Raw genomic sequence first — 20,582 nt, forward strand, 5'->3', positions numbered from 1 at the left:
AAAATACACAAGGACCCAAATCCCGTGACACGTTTTCCGAACTGTAAACTAGCCTTAAGAGAAGAGACGACAACAGGCTTCTTGCTCTTCTTAATTTTATCTACCAGGCCCTGTCGTAATTCCAAATACAACAAGCATCCATCGTTGCCAGATTCCATTTGCATGTTTTTCACAATTGCTGAAAATTATTGTACCTCAAATATCGAACCTCTGTCAAGAATTCACAATACTAGCTGCATTTAAAAATTGAATTTTATGTTTATTCGTGTCTCTCTTAACAATGCACGTAGTTATATCGTCATTCAGGGTATTTATTAAACTTGCATGAAATGTTAATGTGCATGAAAAGTAATTAAAATGAATTCAGCAGCACTGTTTTTCATCCCGTTTGAAAATATTATGAACGCTCTTGACTGGCAAAACGACCAATCAGAAGCTGGTTCAATATTGAGGTTAGGACTGGATGAAATTGGCTACGTGATTGTCTTCTCTTCTCTTCGGGTGTCAGTTCATACATTTTGACAGCAGTTAGGGTTAGAAACTGACTCAGTTTCGCTTCAAACAAAAACCACATAAATAAACGTTAACTGAAAATTGGCAAGGAAAATTACAAACTCAGTAATATTTAATTCATTCCAAAAATCGTAGGTAAGTATAGGTAATTTTGTGATTTTTTCCGAACGTGATTGTGGTTCATATTCGTAACTTTGGTTATCGTTTAGCACCTTTTTCACTGAAGTGCTTTTTGCATCGATTTTTGGTAATTGTTCCGAATTGCGGCTTTTTCGAAAAGAGGGTTAATTTCTTTTGGAAATGGCTCTAAATGGTCTATTTTATAACAAGCACTGAAAAAAATTCGGCGGGAAAGCTTTAAAGTAGTTTAAACTGGAAAAATAAGTTGTTCCCACTTTACTAACAATGGCATTGTTCATGAGAAAATGACGAGGGTGAAGGTAGTGTGTTTCGGCTTTGCCGCATAGTTGAGTTCAAGGATACTAGCGTGAAGTTAGGCACAAAGAAATCAGGCACTAAAATTTTGCGCCACCTACATTTGAAAAAAGGAACTGTTTCAGGCACCAAAATTTTGCGCCACCTACATATGAAAAAACGAACTCATTCAGGCACTAAAATTTTGCGCCACCTACATGTGAAAAAAACGAACTGATTCAGGCACCAAAATTTAGCGCCACCTATATTTGAAAAAAACGAACATGCCGGCACCAAAATTTCACATCTTTTGAAAAGTCGAACTCCAGCGTAATTTTTAAAAACAGCGAAACTCATTCGATCCAAACAGAAAAAGACGATAACTTTTTTGAAGTTTTATTTAAATGTTATTTAAAAACTATATCGATTTTTAAATCAATTATTCAGGCAAAATGTTCACCAAAGGTAACTTTTTATTAAACGAAACGAACATTCACGATCAAAGTATTCAAAAGAGCGCTAAAAATTAAAAATAAAATTACGATGTTATTAGTATCACCCTGACGGTTTCATCCTTTTTTGGGGTCCCGTTTCTAAAAATACTGCTGAGATATTCTCCCAGTTTTTAAATGCGAACAACTTCCGTTGTACTGAACAAAATCGCGATAGCTTTGCAATATTCTTGGGGTTTGAAAATTCTGTTGAGTATTAAGTGCCAGGTGGTCAATATTACACATATAGGTCCAAAATTAAAAATGTTGAAAAAGTTGTTCTAAAGTGCCATTTACGCGGATTTCTCACTATGTCTATCTTGTGACTGATACCAAGGGCTATCATTTGAGCAAGTTTGAGCACCTTTCCATGGGGTTTGAAAATTCTGTTGAGTATTAAGTGCCAGGTGGTCAATATTACACATATAGGTCCAAAATCAAAAATGTTGAAAAAGTTGTTCTAAAGTGCCATTTACGCGGATTTCTCACTATGTCTATCTTGTGACTGATACCAAGGGCTATCATTTGAGCAAGTTTGAGCACCTTCCCATGGGGTTTGAAAATTCTGTTGAGTATTAAGTGCCAGGTGGTCAATATTACACATATAGGTCCAAAATTAAAAATGTTGAAAAAGTTGTTCTAAAGTGCCATTTACGCGGATTTCTCACTATGTCTATCTTGTGACTGATACCAAGGGCTATCATTTGAGCAAGTTTGAGCACCTTCCCATGGGGTTTGAAAATTCTGTTGAGTATTAAGTGCCAGGTGGTCAATATTACACATATAGGTCCAAAATCAAAAATGTTGAAAAAGTTGTTCTAAAGTGCCATTTACGCGGATTTCTCACTATGTCTATCTTGTGACTGATACCAAGGGCTATCATTTGAGCAAGTTTGAGCACCTTCCCATGGGGTTTGAAAATTCTGTTGAGTATTAAGTGCCAGGTGGTCAATATTACACATATAGGTCCAAAATCAAAAATGTTGAAAAAGTTGTTCTAAAGTGCCATTTACGCGGATTTCTCACTATGTCTATCTTGTGACTGATACCAAGGGCTATCATTTGAGCAAGTTTGAGCACCTTTCCATGGGGTTTGAAAATTCTGTTGAGTATTAAGTGCCAGGTGGTCAATATTACACATATAGGTCCAAAATCAAAAATGTTGAAAAAGTTGTTCTAAAGTGCCATTTACGCGGATTTCTCACTATGTCTATCTTGTGACTGATACCAAGGGCTATCATTTGACCAAGTTTGAGCACCTTCCCATGGGGTTTGAAAATTCTGTTGAGTATTAAGTGCCAGGTGGTCAATATTACACATATAGGTCCAAAATCAAAAATGTTGAAAAAGTTGTTCTAAAGTGCCATTTACGCGGATTTCTCACTATGTCTATCTTGTGACTGATACCAAGGGCTATCATTTGAGCAAGTTTGAGCACCTTCCCATGGGGTTTGAAAATTCTGTTGAGTATTAAGTGCCAGGTGGTCAATATTACACATATAGGTCCAAAATCAAAAATGTTGAAAAAGTTGTCCTAAAGTGCCATTTACGCGGATTTCTCACTATGTCTATCTTGTGACTGATATCAAGGGCTATCATTTGACCAAATTTGAGCCCTTTTCCATGGGGTTTGAAAATTCTGTTGAGTATTAAGTGCCAGGTGGTCAATATTACACATATAGGTCCAAAATCAAAAATGTTGAAAAAGTTGTTCTAAAGTGCCATTTACGCGGATTTCTCACTATGTCTATCTTGTGACTGATACCAAGGGCTATCATTTGAGCAAGTTTGAGCACCTTCCCATGGGGTTTGAAAATTCTGTTGAGTATTAAGTGCCAGGTGGTCAATATTACACATATAGGTCCAAAATCAAAAATGTTGAAAAAGTTGTTCTAAAGTGCCATTTACGCGGATTTCTCACTATGTCTATCTTGTGACTGATACCAAGGGCTATCATTTGAGCAAGTTTTAGCACCTTTCCATGGGGTTTGAAAATTCTGTTGAGTATTAAGTGCCAGGTGGTCAATATTACACATATAGGTCCAAAATCAAAAATGTTGAAAAAGTTGTTCTAAAGTGCCATTTACGCGGATTTCTCACTATGTCTATCTTATGACTGATACCAAGGGCTATCATTTGACCAAGTTTGAGCACTTTTCCATGGGATTTGAAAATTCTGTTGAGTATTAAGTGCCAGGTGGTCAATATTACACATATAGGTCCAAAATCAAAAATGTTGAAAAAGTTGTTCTAAAGTGCCATTTACACGGATTTTTCACTATGTCTATCTTGTGACTGATACCAAGAGCTATCATTTGAGCAAGTTTGAGCACCTTCCCATGGGGTTTGAAAATTCTGTTGAGTATTAAGTGCCAGGTGGTCAATATTACACATATAGGTCCAAAATCAAAAATGTTGAAAAAGTTGTTCTAAAGTGCCATTTACGCGGATTTCTCACTATGTCTATCTTATGACTGATACCAAGGGCTATCATTTGACCAAGTTTGAGCACTTTTCCATGGGATTTGAAAATTCTGTTGAGTATTAAGTGCCAGGTGGTCAATATTACACATATAGGTCCAAAATCAAAAATGTTGAAAAAGTTGTTCTAAAGTGCCATTTACGCGGATTTCTCACTATGTCTATCTTGTGACTGATACCAAGAGCTATCATTTGAGCAAGTTTGAGCACCTTCCCATGGGGTTTGAAAATTCTGTTGAGTATTAAGTGCCAGGTGGTCAATATTACACATATAGGTCCAAAATCAAAAATGTTGAAAAAGTTGTTCTAAAGTGTCATTTACGCGGATTTCTCACTATGTCTATCTTGTGACTGATACCAAGGGCTATCATTTGAGCAAGTTTGAGCACCTTCCCATGGGGTTTGAAAATTCTGTTGAGTATTAAGTGCCAGGTGGTCAATATTACACATATAGGTCCAAAATCAAAAATGTTGAAAAAGTTGTTCTAAAGTGCCATTTACGCGGATTTCTCACTATGTCTATCTTGTGACTGATACCAAGGGCTATCATTTGACCAAGTTTGAGCACCTTCCCATGGGGTTTGAAAATTCTGTTGAGTATTAAGTGCCAGGTGGTCAATATTACACATATAGGTCCAAAATCAAAAATGTTGAAAAAGTTGTTCTAAAGTGCCATTTACGCGGATTTCTCACTATGTCTATCTTGTGACTGATACCAAGGGCTATCATTTGAGCAAGTTTGAGCACCTTCCCATGGGGTTTGAAAATTCTGTTGAGTATCCAGGTGGTCAATATTACACATATAGGTCCAAAATCAAAAATGTTGAAAAAGTTGTTCTAAAGTGCCATTTACGCGGATTTCTCACTATGTCTATCTTGTGACTGATACCAAGGGCTATCATTTGACCAAGTTTGAGCACTTTTCCATGGGATTTGAAAATTCTGTTGAGTATTAAGTGCCAGGTGGTCAATATTACACATATAGGTCCAAAATCAAAAATGTTGAAAAAGTTGTTCTAAAGTGCCATTTACGCGGATTTCTCACTATGTCTATCTTGTGACTGATACCAAGGGCTATCATTTGAGCAAGTTTGAGCACCTTCCCATGGGGTTTTTTTTTTTTTTTTCCTTCGACTTTATTTGGTTGGCTCGGGAGCCTTTCGGTGTTAATGAGCCGGAGTTTCCCATGGGGTTTGAAAATTCTGTTGAGTATTAAGTGCCAGGTGGTCAATACTACACATATAGGTCCAAAATCAAAAATGTTGAAAAAGTTGTTCTAAAGTGCCATTTACGCGGATTTCTCACTATGTCTATCTTGTGACTGATACCAAGGGCTATCATTTGACCAAATTTGAGCCCTTTTCCATGGGGTTTGAAAATTCTGTTGAGTATTAAGTGCCAGGTGGTCAATATTACACATATAGGTCCAAAATCAAAAATGTTGAAAAAGTTGTTCTAAAGTGCCATTTACGCGGATTTATCACTATGTCTATCTTGTGACTGATACCAAGGGCTATCATTTGAGCAAGTTTGAGCACTTTTCCATGGGATTTAAAAATTCTGTTGAGTATTAAGTGCCAGGTGGTCAATATTACACATATAGGTCCAAAATCAAAAATGTTGAAAAAGTTGTTCTAAAGTGCCATTTACGCGGATTTCTCACTATGTCTATCTTGTGACTGATACCAAGGGCTATCATTTGACCAAGTTTGAGCACTTTTCCATGGGGTTTGAAAATTCTGTTGAGTATTAAGTGCCAGGTGGTCAATATTACACAATACACATATGGGTGCAAATTCAAAAAAGTTGGAAAACATTTTTACTATGTCTTTGATGTGTCGGTCTTATACCCTTTTTAGTTGAAAATATCGTATCATTTTAGTTTAGCAAGCAAAACGGATTTTACAGGTTTAAACATGAGCTTTTCAAGGTTTACGTGTCCTTAAACTAGACAATATGAACAATCAATAACAATAGTCAACTCATTTTCGCTGAAAGTGTTTATATAGTCTGACCATATTGAAGAACTCATATTTATGCACCTAACCTCCTCCTTTTTCCGGGCTTGGAACCGGCAGCTTTTTTGATGCCACATAGTATTCTTTTTAGCAAAATAAAGCAAATCAGTTAAAATCACAAATTAAATTGTTTTTTAGATATGGTCATAGAATAAGGATTTTGTATAACTTATAATTTCAACCTATTGTCACTTTATTTCGAAAAAAATGGCAGCGTAAACTTAAGGGAGGTTTCTACTTTTTACATCCGAGATACACATCTCAGAAAATTTACATAACGATTGCTACAGTAGCGCTTTGGAGGGCATGAAAAACGTAATTTCGAACAAACACCTCTCCCCCTCCCTAATTTTTATTTAAATCACAACAAAATTGTTTTATCTACGCCAATACAATTATTAGTTCGCAAACTTTCAAATACGTATGTGTTGTACTTTTCTTGAAATAATTTTTCAAAGAAATGATATTTATTTTTCAACAAAGTAGAAACCTTCCTTAATGTCTCGTTAAATCGTTGCTGGCGGATTTGAACCCAACTAATGCTTGCGTAAAATAGTAACCAGAGCAATTTAATATTTCTGTAGGAATTGTTAAAAGTATAACAGATATGTTCCTATGGGAACTAACAGCTATAGCTTCTCAATAGCATTTTGCTGATGCTGTTTTCGCTTCAATTTTGCTATTTAGCTGTTACTGTTTCTTAACGACAAAGCGAAATTACTTTAAAAATATATGAGCAACTAATCGATTGAAGGCCGAATAGTTCATGAAATTGTGCTGCATTCTACTTAATAAGATTAGAACAAGCACCCCCTTTTCACAATAAGTGGGCAACGTTCTTGCACATAATGCATGTGAAACTCATTGGTTCGAAATGAATATCTGCACATTCCATATGCCACCAGCGACTGCAAATATCACAAAGAATCCACGATACAATACGTGAACTAGATGTACTTTCAGGGAGATCATTAGAAGATTCATCTTCTATTTTTTACACACCCAGTACACATATTTTTAACGTTGTCAGATTGATGAATAATATCATGAAGAATCTTCTTTCTTATAGCCTTAGGATCAAAAGCTATATCAACTAGTTCCTTTTCAGCAATTGTAATCGCTATATTGTTTAAAACGTGAATACCACACTGTGTGGAATCTGATTGAAAGTTACATTCTTTTTCAACGACGGAAAGCACATTTAATAAATTATATAACTTCTTCACGTTACTGAAAGGATTGCTCGAATCATTATTCAAAAATGATTCAAGGCTACATTTCAACCGTTCGTACATCTGTTTAGAAGTAGAGAAACGCTTTGAATCCAAGTATGTAAATTCATATTTTGTTGTGTCTATAAAAGCAACAGTGAAATGTTCTTCATACAACATTGGTAAAATTGAAATATTGGAATTTGCAATTTTGAAGCATTCTTTATCTAAAATGTTAAAATTGAATGGTCTGTACCCAAAGAGTAATGGAGTTAAATCGCAGCACATAAAATGTGCCTCAGATAATTTAGTAGATACCATCAAATTTACGCAATAGTCAACCAAAAAATTCGTAAGACAAGCTTTCCAATCCAACGCAAATAAAGTTTTAAAATCACTGTAATGTAAACTAGTGTTTTTGAAAACAATTCTTATTTGATCACAATTCTTTGCTCTAGGTAGAGTGTAATAATCAATATTGTCAATGAGACCATTGCTCAATAATGTGTAAAAACCTCTGAATATTGATGTATCAATTCCTACACATACAGATTCATTTGTTACATTAGTAATAGGATCAATGTTCAATGTAAGAGAACACTCTTCCTCTGCTTCGTAAATCGTACCTAACTCATTAGCAAATGTATGATACTGAATTTTATCAATAGATTGTATACTCGTATCATCTTTTTTCCAGTGCTTATCCATAAATATAACCGACTTCATTTTTTTTTCGCAAAAAGGAAGCTTAACTCTGCATTTACCTTTTTTAAAAGTTTCTCTGCTATTCCGCACAGCGGATATTCGCATAGCCTCAACTAATTTGTTTGTTGGGCAATAAGGTGTGGTTGGACTTGAGAAAGTTGTCATATTACAAGTTCTTGCTCGCTTCACTGATAATTCAGATTCAGTATCGCTGAGCTTCCGTTTTCGGCCGGTTCCAATATTGCTGGTGCTATCGAGCAACAAAAGGGAGTCCTGGCTGGACAAGTATCCTTTTTCATGTACTTTTAGACGCTTTTCTGGAACGTCGGAGTCAGTATCGCTAATCATACGTTTCAGGCCGCCTCTAGTATTATCGATACCTTGACTCGCTAAACATATCACCTGTTCCACAGCAGCTATATTTTGGGAAATGCTTAATTTTTGTTTTGAAGTATTTTTCCCAGGTTTTGCTATCAATGGTGTAGACGTTTTCGATGGACGTGAAGGTGAATTCATACATACCTTACGCGACCTATTCACTTTTGTATTTCTCTCACTTGGAAGCTCGAGATCAATTCTTTGCACAACGGAATTGACAAATTTATCATGTACATGATTGATATAATCATCAATCCTTATCCTACTTGAATCACCTACAAATTTACAGTCTTTAATTGCTTTTTTAATATCTTTGTGATATTCCTCAATGGTTCCATTATTGGAGCGATTTTCTTTTGTACTTACGTCTTCCTTGTAAGTTAACAGAGGAGTCCAAAATGGCAAATAGGAAATATATTTTTTCAGGATACCCTCAATAAACAAATGAGTCGTACTTTGCTTGCGGCTAAAATTTTCATATGAACCGTGTTCTTCAGAAACCACTGTTCTATAAACCCTCATACCTTGCTGATAGAAAGGGCTAGATTCGTAAATTGTTTTATGTATTTTTTGCTGTTCATTTTCAACATCTGTTTCGTTTGACTCGATCATATCATATCCCTTCAATGTTTCTTTTTTGGTGATATCAACAAGCAGTTGTAAATTACAATATGCTCTCATTTTTTTCTCTCTGCCTTCAACCAACAAGTAACGGAACAATAACTTCAATAAATTAAAGATTGAATCCAAGTCATTAATATTAAAAATGGATGCCAGTACAATTTTGCAGAGCAAGTTATCCGGATTTTTTACGTCGGATATAAATTTGTCTACATCCTTGTAAATGATCTTGGTCAAATGAGAGCTACATAATTTTACTATGACGTACTCAATCTTTTTATTTTGTTTTAAATCTTCTATCCATTTTTTGCTATGAATCAAGTATTGCGGTATGGACATTGAGTTAAAAGCTCCTATTAAAGCATTGATTTCAGCCATAGAAAAATCTGTTGTAACTGTTCGGAATAAATGAGCGAGATTTTTATGAGTTTTATCACGGCAATATCTAGCAACTAACTGTAAGTTCATTTCGATGTTGGATGTTCGGTGGTCTTCTGTAAAGAAGTTGGCAATGGGTAAAGGCTTCCGGCCCTTATCTGTTCTACAAACCTGAATCCTAGCAACCAGACTGTACAGTAGCATGGTTTTCCCAAAAATAGAATACCATTGCACGCCAGTCGCATCCAAATGAAAATCTTGGGCGCCGTACCTTTGGATTACTTTCAAAAAAGCATCTAATTGTGTTTTTTTCATAAGTAAAACATTACATGGAACACAATGCAAATACATAATTGAAGAATTTTCACTTCTCGCCATCTTCATAAGAGCACCAAAAACATCCCTATCATCTCTAAGTTTATACCGAGCCTCAGAAACTACTTGTCTAGTAGTGCTTTCTGAAATAAACGTGTGCAAATTTTTATCCCTTTCGAGATCTTTGCTGCAAGCAAGAATGCTAACCTGCTGACGGAGAAAATCACGAGGAGTAGTTTTGAGTAATTTTTCTTGTACTATGACTCGTTGTTTACCTCGAAGTTGAGAGGCTAATTTATCTAGATGAACAAAATTATCCATATCATGGAGTATTCGAAATACAACATCGTCAGACTTTGTCATATCAAATGACGTGGTAAAGATGAATCTTTTGCAAGTGTGAAACATGCAACGAGCGAAAATTTTTATAGTTCGGATTCGTTTTTTGGAAGGAATATAGTCTTTTATATCTTTAATGTATGTTTGACAGGTATTGTTAGGATAACGTACCAAGTCATGATATGTTGTGTAGGCTTTTTGGTCGGCAAGTGTTTTGAATTTCATTCTTTCCTCGTGACCAGCCTTAAATCGTATCAACTTTCCGTTTGTCTTATTCATAACAGTATCAAGTTCAGCTCGCTTCCAAATACGTTTTATTCCTGAGTCCCAAAACTCATGAATATGAAACTTCAAATCTCTGTTATCCCTCTCAGATTGTTTTGAAGTGGCCTGAATTGTACTCTTGCTATTGGAGGTACTTTTGTCAGGAGCGACTTCTTGCGTGAATGGATCATCAAAATCATTCGCATTCATCGCAAACCAATTGTTGCAAGTTTGCATCTTTTTATCTTTATCAGAACCGTTGAAAGATGGTGTTTGAGATACCGAAACTTCATTTTGCGAAACGGTGCTACTATTTTTGCTAGAATCAAGTGTGTGGTAAGAAGTTGTAAGTTTTTGCTTATGTCCTATATTATCAGAATATGTAGAAGCATCAGCTAGGGAGATATGAGTTAATGATATTTCATTTTGCGAAACTGTACGACTCTTCGAAGAATCAGTACACGTTTTATTATACGGAATTTCTTGCGCGAACGGTACATTAAGCTCACTCAATATCCTTGAATTTAATAGGTTGCTAGGAAGAACTTGTGTTCTTGTTTCTGCATCAGAATTGTGATGGATTATCGAATGAGGATTTATCATTAAAACATTACTTTCAGACGATCCAACGGTAGAAATGTGTTTGGAACACTCTTCTGTAGATTTTTTGCATTCTAGTGCTTCCATAGGCAGAGGACTTTCATTCGCTATTGTTTCAAATGGGGAATCGCCAGGCAATATACGATTTATCCCATTGTCAACATTATTATAGGGAATATCTGAAAACACCGGGAAATCGTTACAAATTAGAATGTCGCCAGTTGACCTAGAACTGTCAAGACCGTTGACACAAGATTCGCAAATGAATTCTTTGTTTAACAAAACGTCTTTACTATTGCAATTAGCGTAGTTTTGACATATCACACAATTGGAAACAACGTTATTTAATATCAACTCTTGGATTTGTTGTCTTTTTATAGATGCATCTAATGACACCACTGTGCAGAATTTGTTTATTCCTCGCAGTGCGGTTTCTGCATTATGTATCACAAAAATGCCGCAATTAAAATCATCATTCTGTCGGGTACTTTGAAGGTTATTTAATTCCCATCTCTCTGTTACCGCAAGATGTTCCAGTGGAGGTTGTGAAGCAAGAAACCCAATGTATGTTTGGAATAGAGCTTCCTTTTGCTTAATGATACTAGAGTGGGTAACATTTTTGTCGGAATCGAAGTAGTAGAAAGATCGATTTTTGTTGTCAGCAATGCACAATGTGAAATGGTTATTTGAAAATATAGGAGCTACAATGATATCGTTTTCTGAAAGCGTAATGACAATAGATGGATCTACTAACGGAGCATTTTTGAAAATAACATCCGATTCGTGGATCATAAGACATGTGTAGCTCAACTTGAACTCACACAAAACAATTTTTAAACCAATTTCAACTGCTGCGGAAGTAAGCCAACAACTGTCATAAAATGATTTAAAATCTATCATTTCAATGTTCATGATCTGACCAATACTATTTTTGAAATTGATCATGATACCATTTGGAGCACCTCTGTAGTTTCTCTCTATAACCAAGCAGTTATTCTCCTCCGCAGTTTTTTCAATCAAGCTTGAAGATTCAGCACTAGTATTTATAGGATTCAATAAAATATTATTCTGATTAACTGTTTGGACTGAATTTAGAAGTACATCGCATTCTAGATGCCTATCGACTTCATTAGGATAAATTTTCTCAGTATTTGACACATCGTATTCGTAATTTTGAGGAAGGGTCCTCATTTTTCGAATCAACGTTAGAATCTTCAAACGATTTCTGCCGTTAGATTTAATTCCCAAAATTTTAAAAGTTTCAGGATCTCGGGTGTATTCATGATTCAGCCAATTTTGTCCATACTTACGGAAAAAATGATCGCTGAATCGACGTGTTTGATCAACCGTAAATTGTTGCGGTTTACTCATTCTGAAAACAAAAATGAAATTTTTTTTAATGCTGGGATTTTATCTATGATTTTATTCATTATTAAGTAAATTCAATTATTTGTTAATTTATTATTTTTTTTCGTTAGTTGTCCTACTGGATCTGTACCCGGATAGAAACGTACAATAGCATTATCTCTACAAATAATCATAAAACAATAGTTATTATAGTTTTTACTGTTTTAGATTTAAAATAAAATTTCCAGTAGCAATAAATTTTACTATCCAGTGATAAAGATACAGTACATTAACATTAAATTTTACTGTTCCTGAGAAAAAAAAATGATGTTTTTAATGTTAAGATACATAACACCCCCTTTTTACATTTCTTACAAAAGAAATGTATAGGATTCGCTCAAACTTTGAAAGGCCCAGAGGGCCGAGCCTCATATACCAATCGACTCAGCTCGACAAATCTGGACAACGTCTGTATGTATGTGTGCGTGTATGTATGTATGTGCAAATTGTCATGTAATTATCTCAGCAACGACTGAACCGATCTTACCGAAATTAGTTTCAAATGGGAAACCTAACGTTATCATTTGACACTATTATTTTTGTTTTTCGATATGTTTACTTTCTGAGATATGGATGATTTTGTCAAAACAGGACAAGTTGTAAGCAAATAACTTTCGAACAAAGCAATATAGTCATACTAATCGCACATAATTAAAAAGCTTGTAAAAATACCTTTGAACAAGCTATAGATTGTCAAAATCCGTTCACGAGCGGCGGAGATATTGATCATTTTTTTTTTCGAGAGTTGTCCTACTGGAGCTGTAGAGCTACGTTCTCGGAAGGGCTCTCCGTCAGAATCACATACTACAATTTGCAGACGAGACAGGCAATGTCGCCCAATAAAACACTGCATTAGGCCAATTGTAGCGAGCCGTGATTCTGAATGTGATATTCATTGTACGGTTCAGGTATGTGCGGACGTAGGGACTCGCGATCGCATGTATCATCGCGAAGGGTTCGAGCATTTGTACGTTAACGTGTTCGATCGCGTGTGCGTTTGTATGTCGCGTGTGCTAACGTGTATGTAACCTCGCGTATATAAAATCTATTTTATAACCGTGTGCATTTCGCATATTCGCGTGTGTTCTTTGGATAATCGTGCGCGGACCGTAAATCTAATACTTTATATTTGGTGTACGGCTCAGATGCTAAATGAAAGTGAGATCTTCCATATCACGAGTTCCCGGCGATGTCGCCGTAGAGCGTGTGGTCTAGTGGATATGAGCTTTATTTTTTTGATTGGTCCAACTGAATGTATGGATCTAAATTACTAGAATGAAGGCTAAAGATTTCCGGACGTGACCGATTCATGATCGCGCGCGTTTGCGGATTCGCGTTCGTAACTTCGTAAGTACTAAAACGTTCACATAATTACCGGAGTGTTATCAAGTTTGCGCGATAGCGGGCATAGGTGTGCGTAGATGATCGCGAAGGGCTTAAGCGTTCGTATGTTGACGTGTTTGTCGCGTGTGCTCGCGTGTATGTGACTTCGCGTGTATAAATTCGATTTTGAAACCCTGCGGCCATTCATATATTCGCGGACCATCATTCTGATATTTAGTTTGGTGTACGGATCACATTCTGACAGGGAGTGAGTTATCCCATATCACTAGAGTTCCTGGTCATGTCACCATGGAACGTTTTGTCTAGTGGATATGGGAGCAATTTTTTTTTAATTCTTCAATTTTATTTATTTTTTTTTTAAATTAACATGGACCTAGACTGTTGGTACCGAGGATAGAGACTTCCGGACGATTCCGATTCATGATGGCGTGAACGCGGGAGTTTGTAGATTAACGCTTATAATCGCGTTGGTAAGTTTATGAGCGCTGAGACGTTAACCTTATTTATTTATTGTCGTCAAACAAGAGTAGACCGTTTTGTTACAACGATAAAATATAGTATACACTTAAAACATAAAATACTAATAACTAAACTAAACACTATCTGGTTTACATAGCACTACTTTAGGATGTTCTTTATAAGCGAATAGAATTGAAATATTTTTTTAATTTGCTTTTTGTCATTGTTAAGTCAATAGCTTCGCAGTGCTTGTTGTAAGTTGCCATCATCTGATTTAATGGTCCAAACTTGGCATAATTTGTACGATAATTGTTTGTTATAAATGTATTTCGGATTCGTAACTGCCGGGAAGGTATATAAAAATTAAGTTTAGATAGAAGTTCGACTGAATCAATACGACACGAAATTATATCGTTTAGAAATGAAACCATTGCATATTCTCGGCGCTCTTTTAGTGTTTGGATGTTAATGAGCATACAGCGAGCTTTATAAGATGGGAGAGGAAATCGTGTCCAACCTATTTTGCGAAGTGCAAACAATAAAAATTGCCTTTGTACTGATTCTATTCTTTCTTCATGTGTGATTGAGAAAGGTGACCAAACTATGCTACAATATTCCAGTATTGACCTTACATACGAGATGTATAATGTTTTAATTGTATATGGATCATTAAAATTGTAACTAAAACGCTTTATAAATCCAAGCATGTTATTTGCTCTATTGATGATTGTGTTGTAATGGTCAATGAATGTTAATTTTGAATCTAGAATGACTCCCAAATCTTTAACTCTTTCGCACTTTTGTACCACTTGATTTCCTAGAGTGATTGAAATGTCAGGTGTATTTCGTTTTCTACTAAAAGTTATTGCATTACATTTTTTTACGTTTAGTTGCAGAAGGCTTTTGTTACACCAGAGGTAAAACATATGTATTTCTTCCTGTAATATCTTTATGTCTTGTTCGTTCCTAATTTCTAAAAAGAGCTTCATGTCGTCGGCATAGATAAGAACTTTTATGTTTTTGAGAATGTATGATATGTCGTTTACGAATAAAATGAACAAAAGAGGGCCTAGATGGGAGCCTTGAGGAACTCCTGATGTGACTTGAATGGGATTCGATTTCTTCCCTTTAAATCTAACTATTTGTTGACGGTTAGTTAAATATGATTCGAGCCATTTGAGAAGACCTGATTCAATTCCTAATTTTTTCAGTTTGAATAATAGCAAGGGTATGTCGATACGATCAAATGCCTTGCTAAAGTCCGTGTAAAGAGCTTCAGTGTAGTTTCCATTCTCCATTGCAATCAATGAGTAGTTAACGAATTCTAGTAAATTTGTATTAGTTGAACGTCCTTTGAAGAACCCATGCTGCATGTTAGTAATTCTGTTTTTGATTTGATTGAATAGTTTTTCGTTAACGATTGCTTCAAAGAGTTTAGGCATACATGACATAATGGCAATTCCACGGTAGTTACATATGTCAGATTTTTTGCCACTTTTAAAAATGGGTACCAGGTACGAGCTTTTCCATAAATTGGGGAAAATGCCAGATTCAAGCGACATGTTAAAAAGCCAAAACAGAGGAGCTGTGAGTTCCAACGCTAAGTTCTTCATAAATACGGGTGGGATCCCGTCAGGTCCAGAACCTTTGGAGGCATCTAGTTTGTTTAGAGCCTCCATAATATCTTGCACACTGACATGATTGACGCCAATGTCTGTGGTGAATTCTGGGAAGAAACCGAAATATTCGCGATCACGATCTTCTTCAGAAAATGTGGTATAGATGTCTTGAAAGAAGGTTGCGAAAAGATTGCAGATTTGTTCCGCGTTGACACCGACATTTTCTTTAAGTTTCATTTTTGAAGGGAAGTTTTCCGATTTTAAATTATTTTTAACATGATTAAAGAAATTTTTTGGGCAAGATTTTATTTGAAGTTCGGTTTTTGAGTTATACTCTTCAAATGCTATTTTAATGGATAGGTTTAGTTGATCGCAAATGTCCAAATAGTTAAATAAGTTCCTTTCATTTCTGATTTTTTTATACTTTTTGTGGGCCTTTTGTTTACGATTTTTTAAATTTTTAATTTGCTCGTTATACCAAACTGGATATTTTGTGTTGCCTTGTCGCCTAATTTTTTTCAGTGGTACTTGTTCAACTATTATATCAAACAATTTTGTGTAAAAGACGTCTACTGAATTTTCGATACTTGTTTCATTTCTAAACAACGTTTGCCAATCTATACTGCTTAGTCTTTGTTTTATGTTGTCAAAATTTGCCAATTGAAATTGAAAGGCCTCTTCGTACTCGCAGTCATCGGGTCTTTTGTTATCATGTACAAATACAGAAAACTCTATTGCTGTATGAAACGCTTCATTTTTCCATAGTGGAGTTAATGATTCGGTGACACAGAAGTCTTCAAGAATGTTTGTGAATAATAAATCTAAATAACAGTTTTGCTGATTTCTAACATGATTAATTTGGTTAAGTCCTAAACTTGCAGTTTTGTCAAATATGGCCTGCAGAGTTTCGTTATCCCCAACGACTGGAAGTAGAATGCTTTCATTTTCAGTGTCTGGTAAGAAGTCAATGCTTCGTTGATTGAAGTCACCATAAATATGAACTTTTACCTCTGGGGGGAGCTTGGTTATAATGTCTTCGGCAATAAGAAAAAACTTTTCAAATGTATCTTTGCGGGCATTATTTGGAGGGAAGTACACAGAGGCAAATATATGTGTTTCACCTGCCAGATGGGTTTTAACCCACACATGCTCAAATTCTTTAAATTTCCTTGTAGTAATGATTTCTGCATTAAATTTTGATGTAATTGCTATTAAAACTCCCCCTCCTGACTTCTTTTCAGACATATGAATGTCTCGGTCAGCTCTAAACACATTGTAGCTGTTCCCGAAAACTTCTTCACTTCTAACACTTTCGTCCCAACTAGTTTCTGTAGCCAAAATAATTGTATAGGAGCTACTTAAAATATTCTTGTGAATTTCATTCATTTTCGATGCACTTTTCATTCTATTAAAATTTTGACAGTAAATTAAAATTTCTACTGACGACTCTACTTGAGGAATCGAGATTACCTCTTTTTGTTGTCGTTCAAATGGCGTCGAATCTTGGCAAACTGCGGTGTCCTCGTCATTTCCTTCTTCTAGGGAATGCGTCAATGTCGTCGAAAACACGAATGTTGAGAATGGCACGCCTTACACAAAACTGTTGACAAGCGCTCCGATGTTGGGTGCATTTGCATCGTCGACCGTGGTAAATCATCCACTGGATAGGGATTCAATGTCGGTCCTCTTTGAAACTGAATTGTTGGCCTATAGTTCGTGGGGGGTCCTGAGAAATGATCTTTTGCAGCCGCAAGAAGCACTCTATCCGGTGGCAGGAAACTATTGTTGTAGTGACTACTCGTATGGTTTTTGTTATAGTGGGTGTTGCCGGCCCTAAATGTGATTCTGCGATTGGTATTACTCGTATGGTTACTATTAACTGGCTGTCGTGAGTGGCGCGCTGCTTGCTCTTGATCAGGTCGAGGAAAATTTGTGGTGCTTTTGTTTTTTTCATTAACGTTATTATTATTATTTCGCCTCGATCTTTTTTACGTCTTCTAGCCTTTTCGGCCTGTTTTTGCTGGTTCAGGTTTCTTAATTTGCGTGCATCGTAATCGCTCCAGTCTGCTTTCCATACTTTCCTTGTACCCAGAAAGCGCCAACCTGAGTTATCGATATTTTTGTCGTTATTTAATTCGGCTTCCAAACTGGGGCATGAATCAAGCGATGATGTAGCGTTTTGACTTGCCGTTATGTTTGATGAAAGCGCCTTAAGTTCGTCGAGGATATCAATAGTTAGCGCAGAATTTGTGAAGTTTTGACTGGTGGATATGTTCGCTGACAGAGACTTAAGCTCGTCAAGAATATCAATCCCCAGCGTCGGATTTGACGTCATAGTAATACTAGCCGCTGTGTCCAGAGACAGTTGATTAAGCTGGTTTATTTCATCATTCATGGTGCGCAGTTCAGCTGATAGCTCTGACGTTACCGTTTTCAGCGTGCTATAGACATTATTTTTCGTTGTCGTCATTGCTGTATCGAATAGCGAGGTAATGTGATTTTTAATGGCAACAACACTTCCAGTCAAACTGCTGTTTTTGTTTATTGCTATCAATTCCTGTTTTATTGTTGTAAGCAAAATTTCTAGGCCATCGATCGCTTCGTGAACTATGTTAGGCTTCTCCAGTTGAAACGCGAGCCGGTGCATTACTTCCGTATTGGCTTGCAGTTGTGATTCCAGAAGTTGTTATCACCGGGGTATAATCATGCTTGCGAGTTGGTGGACGTAGGTTGTTTAGAAAATCGCGAGGGGTTCTAACGTTTGTACGCTAACGTGATTTTCTAACATATTTGCGTGTGTTGTGTGTTCTTGAATGGTCGCGCGAACCGATATGTCTGAGTCTGATATTAAATTAAATTACAAAATAAAGCTGACAATGATACGGCATTACAAAATTTAAGTAATTCTATAGTTGATGCTAGAAATTTATCAGTACCAACAACACAGAAAAAATTTAATACTCCTATTATTGACGACGATCTTCAACTTCTGATTCGCTTGAAGAATGTTCGAAGACGTCAATATCAACGTTCTCGTGATCCTGCTATGAAATGTATCTATCAGGATCTACAAAAAGAAATTAAGCATAGATTCACACTTTTAAGAATAGAAAATTTCGCAAAAGAGGTTGAACAAATCGAGCCATATTCTAAACCTTTCGGGAAACTTTCTAAGGTTCTTATGAAACCTCAGAAACCAATTCCAGCTTTGAAGGAAGGTGACCACATACTTCTTACAAACGAAGAAAAAACTCGAAAACTTGCTCAGCAGTTTGAGAGCGTCCATAATTTTAATCTCAACGTTGTGAGTCCTATTGAAACCGAAGTCTTACAAAAATATGAAAACGTTTCAAATCAAATATTGTCTCCAGACGAGATGGTTGAAACAAACTATGATGAGATCAGATGCAACATGAAAAAGTTAAAAAAATATGAAAGCTCCAGGTTATGATGGAATTTTCAACATTCTTCTTAAAAACCTTCCCAAAATCACCATGAGATACTTGGTCAAAATATTCAACAAATGTTTTGAATTAGCATACTTCCCTGAAAGATGGAAAAATGCCAAGGTTATTCCTATTTTGAAGCCAGATAAAAACCCAGCAGAAGCATCTAGCTATCGACCAATCAATTTACTCTCCTCTATTAGTAAATTATTTGAAAAATCATCCTAACTAGAATGATGTCACATATCAATGAGAATTCTATTTTTCTTCCCGAGCAGTTTGGATTTCGTATTGGACATTCAACTACTCATTAACTTGTGAGAGTAACTAACATGATAAAGGCTAATATCTCAGAGGGCTTTTCTACTGGAGTTGCTCTTCTAGACATCGAAAAAGCTTTCGGCAGTGTTTGGCACAAAGGATTAATTGCCAAAATGTGGGATTTCAATTTTCCAATTAACATAATAAAGATAATTAAAAATTATCTTACTAACCGTACCCTACAGGTTTCTTATCAGAATTGTAAATCTAATAAGCTACCCGTTAAAGCAGGCGTCCCTCAAGGATCAAGCGTCGCACCAATCCTATACAATATTTTTACCTCTGATCTTCCAAATCTACCTACAGGCTGTAAAAAGTCACTTTTCTGTGATGATACTAGCATCTCAGCCACTGGTAGGAGTCTTCGTATTGTTTGCAGTCCACTGCTACGAAGCTTGAATATTTTCAATGATTACCTGAAAAAATGGAAAATTTACACTAATGCGTCAAAAACACAATTGATTGTGTTTCCGCATAAGCCAAGAGCTTCTTCTCTTAAACCAAATAAAAACCATATTATTAAATTTAATGGTTTGAATTTAACGTGGTCAGATCAAGTTAAATACTTGGGTTTGATTTACGATAAAAAACTCACTTTTAAGGATCACATTGTAGGAATCCAAACAAAATGCAACAAATATATAAAATGTTTATACCCTCTTATAAATAGGAATTCTAGGCTCTGCTTAAAGAACAAACTATTAATTGTTAATTATTGTTGTACTACTAGGAAGAAAACGCTTCAAAGGATTCAGAATAAAATTCTGAAAATGATTTTGAAGCGTCTTCTCTGGTTTAGCACAAATGAGTTGCGCAGACTCGCAAATATAGAAACATTAGAAATTATGACGAACAGCATTACAAGAAACTTCCGACAAAAATCGTTGCAATCTTCAATTGCAACGATTAGCTCTCTTTATAGTTAATAAGTTAGTTTATAAGATATGTTTAGCTCGTTATTCACAAGACAAGTAGGTTTAAAATTTCCGACTGAAAAAATCACTTAAATGCGAAAGCATATTATATCTTAATAATAATTAACTGAATCATGTAAACAATAGGGATGAAAAGTCACCACTTGTGGCTGAACACCCAATATACTAAATTAGAAATGTAAAGCAAACAAAACAATATAATCAAATAGAAAATAAGATAAAAAACTTATAGCGATGGTTTCAATTGCCCAAATTTGCTTTACGCTGAGAACGCTTCAATTTAAGAATTAGTAGAGAGGCATTGAATAATTCAGTAGATGTTT

At 35.8% G+C, this 20,582-nt stretch overlaps 1 protein-coding gene across 1 annotated transcript in view; it reads left to right on the forward strand.

Moving 5' to 3' along the window:
• The first annotated feature begins 494 nt into the window (after positions 1-494).
• LOC131694600 (protein windbeutel) overlaps positions 495-20,582 on the forward strand; it is a 91,898-nt gene continuing 71,810 nt past the window's right edge. The window contains exon 1 of the mRNA XM_058983112.1: positions 495-648. The gene's annotated coding sequence lies outside the window, so the exon portion shown is untranslated. The remainder of the gene's footprint in view (positions 649-20,582) is intronic.

Source organism: Topomyia yanbarensis, chromosome 1 (genome assembly GCF_030247195.1).
Source record: "Topomyia yanbarensis strain Yona2022 chromosome 1, ASM3024719v1, whole genome shotgun sequence".
Classification (NCBI taxonomy): domain Eukaryota; kingdom Metazoa; phylum Arthropoda; class Insecta; order Diptera; family Culicidae; genus Topomyia; species Topomyia yanbarensis.